The sequence below is a fragment of the Lactuca serriola genome, chromosome 8 (assembly GCF_051521515.1).
Source record: "Lactuca serriola cultivar US96UC23 chromosome 8, Lser_US96UC23_V15, whole genome shotgun sequence".
NCBI classification, from domain to species: Eukaryota; Viridiplantae; Streptophyta; class Magnoliopsida; order Asterales; family Asteraceae; genus Lactuca; species Lactuca serriola.
This window is the reverse complement of record NC_136415.1, coordinates 93412415-93421086: the sequence shown is the minus strand read 5'-3', so window position 1 is coordinate 93421086 and position 8672 is coordinate 93412415. Positions and strand designations below refer to the sequence as shown.

At 37.5% G+C, this 8672-nt stretch overlaps 1 pseudogene across 1 annotated transcript; it reads left to right on the top strand.

Annotated features, from left to right (window-relative positions):
• The first annotated feature begins 416 nt into the window (after window positions 1-416).
• LOC145066136 (zinc finger BED domain-containing protein DAYSLEEPER pseudogene) lies at window positions 417-3434 on the top strand (annotated as a pseudogene). Its single transcript, XR_013688644.1, has 2 exons — window positions 417-612; window positions 1240-3434. The product of XR_013688644.1 is annotated as a zinc finger BED domain-containing protein DAYSLEEPER pseudogene (transcript).
• The last annotated feature ends 5238 nt before the right edge of the window (window positions 3435-8672 follow it).

Here is an 8672-nt window from a genome sequence, read left to right as displayed (position 1 = left end):
ATAAGGTTATTTTGATTTTCTTTTATAACTTGATCAATAATAAAATATTATTATCAAATCATCTTTAGATCAAAAGATATATTCATTTTTCATTACAATCTAATAAACTATTTTTACAAATTTAGGAAACAATTACATGAGTTCTTAGAATTTACTAGAATTTTTTTCATATACTTTTACATTTAAAAATAAAATTTAAGTATTTAAAAACAAAAGGGGTCCTGTAATAGCTAAACCTAACAAGTAGTAACCATGTGGGTGAATGGGCTGCACCCCACTCCTCACCCAACCCGCACCATAGCGCCTATAGGTCCGTCATCCGTGGTCCAGTTTACACACACAACACCTAAAACACACAGTGGAAATTCATTGGATCTCAAAGTCCATATCCAATACAGTTTTATGTTTTCCCCTAAATTCGATATCATTATTATTATCTCAAATTCTCAACAAACCCCAATTCAAAAGTCCAGTTGAATTTCTCGGGTTCAAGCCCAATCTTCTCTCTCCTCTCTCGCATCGAAGAAGCGCTTTCTGGATCTCGAATTCTCCGATCGGCCTCCGATTTCTTCGATTTAGATCGCGTAATTGTCTTCTGTAGCTGTTCTTGAGGTATATATTTGATTCTAGCACTGATCATTGTTTGTTTTTTTAGTTTTTGAGTTTGTTCTGCTTTCGTCTGTCTGTTTTACCTTGTTTTTTTTCATCTCATTTGCGATGATTCTGTGTTTTGCTTGTTTGTTTGAAGAGTTTGTTCATGTTTCTTACTGTAACTTTTGAACTTGTTTCAAATCGAATCGAAAGATGGTTTACTGTTGTTTTTGCCTTGTTTGTTCGCTGCTCAGCTAATCGTTAATGTTCAATGTTCGTCTGCATTTTAAAAGCTGTCGAGTCTTCTCTGGGCTTAAATTGTTTGTACCTTCTTTGAAAAAGCCCAAATTTGATCGGAAAAACCCTAGATCTGGTTTTTGGTGTTCTGCTCAGCTACTTCAGCCCATGGACATTCAAATTGCTACTTTTTGACTTTTTAGTTTTATATGTACGAAGTATATTGCTTCAATATAACTTAATTTTCATCTGATTTTTATTATCTGTATTGGTAGCGACATTGGACTCGAAAAATTGGCCCAACTGAGAAAATTCTAAAAATGCATCTCGATATTTTTTAAGTCTGTCGCAAACATAGTCGAATGTTCAACAATTTCATACTTTCTTCTAATTTGATTATGTGTAAATCAGGTCTTTTTCTTCTTCACTCACATGGAGTTAACTCCTACTTCAAACAATGCCATCGTCAACATGGAGATGCACCTGGAACCGGTCTATCTCGGCGAGCCAACAAACAACACCGAACAACCAATCAAACGCCGAAAGAAGAAATCCATGGTGTGGGAACACTTCACAATCGAAACCGTCGGATTAGGATGCAGAAGAGCTTGCTGTAAACAATGCAAACAATCATTCGCTTACAGCACAGGTTCCAAAGTCGCCGGCACCAGTCACCTCAAACGTCACATCGCTAAAGGAAGTTGTCCAGTTGTTCTTCGTAATCAACAGCAACAAGACCCATTATCTCCATTCACTCCAATTCAAAAGGTAACCCCCGATTCCGCCATACCAACCACTGATGCACCTAAACGCCGTTACAGAACCACCACCAATTTCCCTTTCGTTGGATACGACGCTGACACCTGTCGCCAGGAGATCGCCCGGATGATTATTTTACACGATTACCCACTTCACATCGTTGAACACCCTGGATTCATGGCTTTCATTCGTAACCTTCAGCCTCGTTTTGAAATGGTGAATTTTAGCACTGTTCAAGGTGACTGTATCGCAACATATCTTAGAGAGAAGCAACGGATTCAGAATCTGATTGAAGGGATGCCAGGTCGGATCTGTCTCACACTTGATCTCTGGAATTCGTGCCAAACAACAGGTTATGTTTTTGTAACGGGTCAATTCGTTGATAGTGATTGGAAAATCCACAGAAAGCTACTAAACGTTGTAATGGAACCATACCCGGAATCTGATTCCGCTTTCAGCCATGCGGTGGCTTCTTGTCTATCGGATTGGAATATGGAAGGGCGATTGTTTTCACTGACAATAAACCAGAGTTTGAGTGAAATCGGAATCGAGAGTCTCAAAAGTTTGCTTTCGGAGAATCCAAACATCCTCGGTGGTCAATTGTTGCTTAATCACTGTCTTGCTCGTTCTTTAACCGGAATTGCAATGGAAGCGCTCAATTCCGGTCATGAAGCAGTGAAAAAGGTGAGAAACTGTGTGAAGTATGTGAAAACCAATGAGATTCTTGAAGAGAAATTTCTCGAACTCAAACAACAACTCCAAGTCTCAAGCACGAAAACTTTACAACTCGATGATCAAAATCGATGGAATACAACTTACGAGATGTTACAAACGGCATCGGAATTGAAAGAGGTGTTCTTCTTTTTAGACACTTCCGATGCCGATTACAGCAAAGCCCCAGCCCCGAATGAATGGAATCATGTCGAGAATCTTTGCACGTATTTAAAACTTCTTTTTGATACCGCGAATCTGCTGACATCATCAACAATTCCGACAACAAATACGTTCTTCCACGAAGCATGGAAGATCCAGCTGGAATTGGCACGTGGGGCAACCAGCGAAGACGTTTCCATCAGCGGAATCGCGATTCCGATGCGGGAGAGTTTCGATAAGTATTGGAAAAGCTGTTGTTTGATTCTAGCGATTGCGGTGGTGATGGACCCGCGGTTTAAAATGAAGCTTGTTGAATTTAGTTTCACGAAGATTTACGGGGAGGAAGCGGTGAGTTATATAAATTTAGTCGATGAAGGGATACACCAGTTGTTTCTTGAGTATGTTGCGCTTCCAGTGGCGGCAGGTGGCGGTGGTGTAGCGGCGGGGGGTGGTGATGGTTTGGATGTTGAGGGGGTTGGTATGACGGATTTTGATATGTATATAATGGAGACGGCCAGTCAACAATCGAAGTCGGAATTGGATCAGTATTTGGAGGAATCGCTGTTGCCGAGGGTGCATGAGTTTGATGTTGTCGGGTGGTGGAAATTGAATAAGGTGAAGTATCCGACGCTTTCGAAGATGGCGAGGGATATTTTGACGATTCCGGTGTCGACAGTGATTCCGGAGTCGGTTTTTGAAGTGGGGAGAAATGAGATGGATCAGTATCGGTGTTCATTGAGGGCGGAAACGGTAGAGGCGATTGTTTGTGCTAAGGATTGGCTTCGGAATGGGGGTGAGGGTGATTCCGGGGAATTGATGAAGCCTTTGGTGAAGATGGAATTCCCGATTTGATTTGCGTGTGGTTTTACTTTTTAGTTGTAGGTTTGGTTGTACACTTTTGAAGTTATTTGTTAGGGTAATGGGATGGATGCTTATTTTGGAGTTTAATTTTCCTGAGCCAACTATTTTGTTTATTTTTGGTTTTTTATGCCAGACCACTTGAGTTCCTTCTAATGCTTAACAAAAAAATTGACAAAAAATATGGAAATTTGTGGAATCTAGTCGGGTTTGAACATGATACTTATGCCATTTAGGGCTTATTTGGTATAAAATCGAACAATAGAGTTTTGAATGATACCTATGCTTTTTGACCCATTAATGAACTCAACAAATGCACTAGTTCTTCCCATTTTCCTTCTTAGGTGATTTTAGGCGGGTTCGGCATCAAACATTTGATAGCTTCTAACGTTTAACAAAACGTTCTGTTTTGAACAGAAAGTCTCATTAGGCTTCTAGCGTTTAATTTAAACAAAACGTTTTCAATCCAAATGCTACTTTACATAGCGTTTAACAAAAAACTACAAACAAGAAGCTATCCGTTGCTAGCTATTTTTGTCGAACATGCCATTTGTTGGAGGGTTCAATTTGAATGTTAATTAAGAATCCTTAAACAGTTTTTGTTTTATTTAGAAAAGTTAGATTGAAAAAAAAAAAAATCTAATTTTATATGTATTATTGAAGACTAATTCAAAGTTACCCAAAAAAATAAAGTACTCGTATTTAGTCTTCATAAGTCATAACAGCTAGAACTCTTTCCATATTTCATTTATAGGTATGAAACTCGTGTATTACACGGGTTGATTTAAAAAAATATTAAACATTAAAGTGTAATATAAAATATTTTTTAATGTATAATTCTAAAATAAAGAAGATACATATTTATTGCAATTTAATTTCATATATATCATATTTAATACTTTACATATATAAGTATATGAGTATATGACTTTAATTTTAAAATTGTAACAAACCAAAAATTGACAAATGGATAATATTTATTTCAAAAATACCACAAAATCACAAGTGTCAAAACTCATGAGAGATTGACATGTGGCAAAAAAACATTCATTTATTAAGAAGGATTTACTCAAGTCTTTCTATATTTTTAGTATTTATTTTTCAGTTGTAAGTTTTCTTTATAAATGCCTTCTATTATATGTTTATCATAAATAATACATGTGAGTCTTTAGCATTTAGCATATATAATTTTCCATATTTCTTGTTTTTACTTTTCAGTTGTAAGTTCTATTATGTCTATCTTGCAGCATTTATCATATTTCATCCGTTGTTTTGAACCAACATTTTGGTATCATAGCTTAGGTTATATACCTAAGTCTCATTGGTTTGTTCAAATGACACACACAACCTCAACACTATCAGTATGTCTTAACCTTAAATTCTATCGCAACCTTAAATTTCAATCTTCAAAGGAGACACCTACGAGTTTTGGAGTACAAAAATGAAGACTTTGTTTAGGTCACAAGATTTGTGGGATCTTGTTGAAAATGGGTATGCAGAAGCAGACATAGTTGAGACACGTCAGAAAGAAAATATAAAAAAAAAAGATGCAAAAGTTTTGTTTTTCATCCAGCAAGCAATTGATGAAACAATCTTTCCCAAAATTGTTGCAACAGTCACATCAAGAGAAGCCTGGAACATTCTCAAAACTGAATATCAAGGATCAACAAAGGCGATCACATTCAAACTCCAGTCCCTAAGAAGGCAATTCGAGACCTTGAACATGAAAGCAAGTGAAACCATTCAAGAGTAAGTGACAAAAGCATATTCGATAGTGATTCAAATGCGTGCTTATGGAGATAAATCTTTGATGACGTAGTTGTAGCAAAGGTACTGAGGAGTCTACCTTCTAATTTCGACCATGTTGTGGCGGCTATTGAAGAGTTAAATGATCTTGCAACATTTTCATTTGATGAACTAATGGGCTCACAACAAGCACATAAAGAAAGAATAAACATAACACGGACTCAAGATGGAGAACATGCATTTCAAATCCAAGGAGAACAAGGTAGATATTCCCATGATCGAGGAAGAGGTAGAGCGTCATTTCGTAAGAATTACGGTTATATAGAAGAAGATTGTTAGACAAAGCAAAACCAAGCAAAGTATATAGAAGAGGAATTAGAAAAGTAGGAAGATTAATTTTTCATGACCCACATTCATCCAGCTGATGTCATAAAGGAGTTATGGTACATAGATAGTGTTGTGTTATGAGCAAATCATCCATCCTATGGTGCACATGCAAACTCTAATTCTTGGATCTAGTTTTTCTATTTGTACATGCAACAATTGTCCAAGACTTGCAAACCCTAATCTAGCATATAACAAAACGAATCAACATAAATAAGAATAAGAATGTTACCTTTCAATTGAAGCTTGATGATCTTGAGCTTTTGAGAACCTAGCACCTCAAATGCGATGCCTCTAATGAATCACAAACACCAAAGCAATTGGATGATCTTGGAGAGAGAGGGAGAAGGCTCAAAATCGGCTCTATGATCTCTAGGGTTCAAGTGGTAGCCGAATTCTAGTGCCCAAGGGTTCCTTATATAGCTGCAGAGTTAGGGTTTCAGTCAAAAACCTAATCCGGTTGCTTAGGATCTATGCAGCCGACAAGATCCTTCTAGAATCCCTAGCTTGGACGATTTCTATATGGGCTCCCATATAAAATCGTCCATCCCTTTCCTAAGGGATCCACATCCCATATTGCAACTATCTTATAATTATAATATCAGTCCCCATGTTTAATTAATATCTCTTGACCACAAAATTGATTCTAAACTAATTCTTTGATCAATATTAATTAAACAAATATGATTTCTCCTTTAATATATTATTCATATAATATATTAATAAACCATAATAACCCCTTTCTCCATTATTCATCTAGTCAAGTTTCATTGGTGAAGGCAACCCAAAAGGATCATGGTACAACCGGGTCAAGTACATACCAAATATAGTTATGGATTAGACACCTAATCCAACAGTCTCTCACTTGGATAAGTCTAATAACTATAAATGCAAGTATGACTTCAAAATCCGATTAGCAATCGTAGCTCTCAAAAGCCAATGTCGAACTTTGACACATCCTTTAGATAAAGGATCGTATAGTCCTCCGTTCTCAAGATATCGTGTGGACAATTACATGGAACATAGTCATACTTATTGTCCAACAGTTTGTTTCTCGATCTCTGATTTGTCTAACATAGAAATTAATTGAGCACATCGATTCAGTCTTGACCGAGCCCGGCACATAAGTCAAAACAAAATCATCGAGGGGCCCAAGATATCGCTTTTAGCCTCGAAGGATAAAAAGAACAGATAAACTTCGACTTACATGCTTGTACTATTTACTCATCAAATCATACACAACAATGCGTTTTATAACATCAAGTTACTGGTGCGTTTACACATTATCAATGCACAACTGACTCGTAAACAACAACTCATATATCTAGGTTTAAAGACTATATAATATTATCATCTCACAATCACTCGTGATTAAATTCCATGAAGTGATTCAGTTGAGTACGAGTTTAATCCAATACTCAAATCATATTTCATAAGCACTCATGAATGTTGTAGCAAACTTTTGCTATGTCTAAACGCTTTAGACAATATACAAGCCAATTCATGACATTCTTCTTTCATACTTACTTTCAACGTATGACCGACTATAGATAGTTTAAATAATCTTATTATTTAGGAAGTCAAAACATGCAAAGTGAAACAATAGTAAATAATTGACATAAGACAGTAACCTTACTTATAAATAAAACACCTTTATTTAATCATCAAAATGTCAATTACAATTTATCTATTACAAGTTTCTAAGGCTATCTAATTACTAAAACTAATATCGTCCTTCAGCCTAATGCTCCTAGCGTGCGGCAAGTGCTTAACCCTACTCAGTCCCTTCATAAGGGGATCTACTGGGTTCTCTTCTGGCGATACCCTCTTAACTATAAGGAGTCCCTCTTCTACTAGATGTCTAATGAAATGATATTTTCTGTCGATATGCCTAGATCTGCCATGATCCCTTGGTTCCTTGGTTAAGGCAGTCGCACCTTCATTATCGCAGAAAATCTCCATAGGATCCTTTATGGCCGTTACAACTCCAAGGTCTTTGATGAAGTTCTTTAGCCATATTGCCTCCTTCGACGCTTCGCTTGCTGATATGTACTCTGATTCGCGCGTTGAATCAGCTACGGTCTCCTGCTTGGAATTTTTCCATGTCACTGCTCCTCCATTTATGGTAAAGACCCAGCCCAACTGCGAGCGGAAATTATCCCGGTTAGTCTGAAAACTAGCGTCATTATACCCTCGCACACTCAATTCATCACTCCCACCGAGGATAAGAAACCATTCTTTAGTCCTTCGAAGGTACTTAAGAATATTCTTTACTGCGGTCCAATGTGACCATGCTCAAAGCGAAGGCCACATCAGGGCGAGTACATGTCATAGCATACATGATTGAGCCAATTGTGGAAGCATAAGGTACTCTGATCATCTCTACTATCTCGGCATTGGTACTCGGGCTTTGAGTCTTACTCAACTTGGTATTGCTTTGGATTGGTAACTCCCCTTTCTTGGAATTTTCCATGCTGAAACATTTCAACACTTTATCCAAGTAAGTACTTTGACTAAGTCCTATTAGTCTTTTACTCCTATTTCTCAAAATCCTTATCCCTAAAATATAAGCAGCTTCTCCGAGGTCCTTTATAGCGAAGCACTTCCTAAGCCAGGACTTAACCTCCTACAGGGTTGGGACGTTGTTTCCTATGAGCAGTATGTCGTCCACATACAATACGAGAAAGCTAACTATACTCCCACTGGTTTTGACATATACACAGGACTCATCCTCACTTCTCGAAAAGCCAAATTCTTTGACTTTCTCATCGAAACAAAGATTCCATCTGCAAGACACTTGTTTCAATCCATAAATGGATTTCTAATCTTACACACTCTATTAGAGTGCTCTGCACTGAAAAAACCCTCTGGCTGACTCATGTAAACATCTTCAGCCAACTTCCCATTAAGGAAAGCGGTTTTGACATCCATTTTCCATATTTCATATTCATGAAATGCAACTATGGCTAGCATAATCCTTACAGATTTAATCTTCGCTACCGGTGAGAAGGTCTCATCATAGTCAACTCCGGGAGTTTGAGTAAAGCCCTTCACAACCAATCAGGCCTTATACGTGTGTACTTTCCCATCCATTTCAGTCTTCTTCTTGACGATCCACTTGCACCTGACCGTCTTACGACCTGGCATATTGTCAACCAAGTTCCAAACTTGATTGTCATACATGGACTGAATCTTGCTGTCCATAGCCTATTTCCATTTTGCAG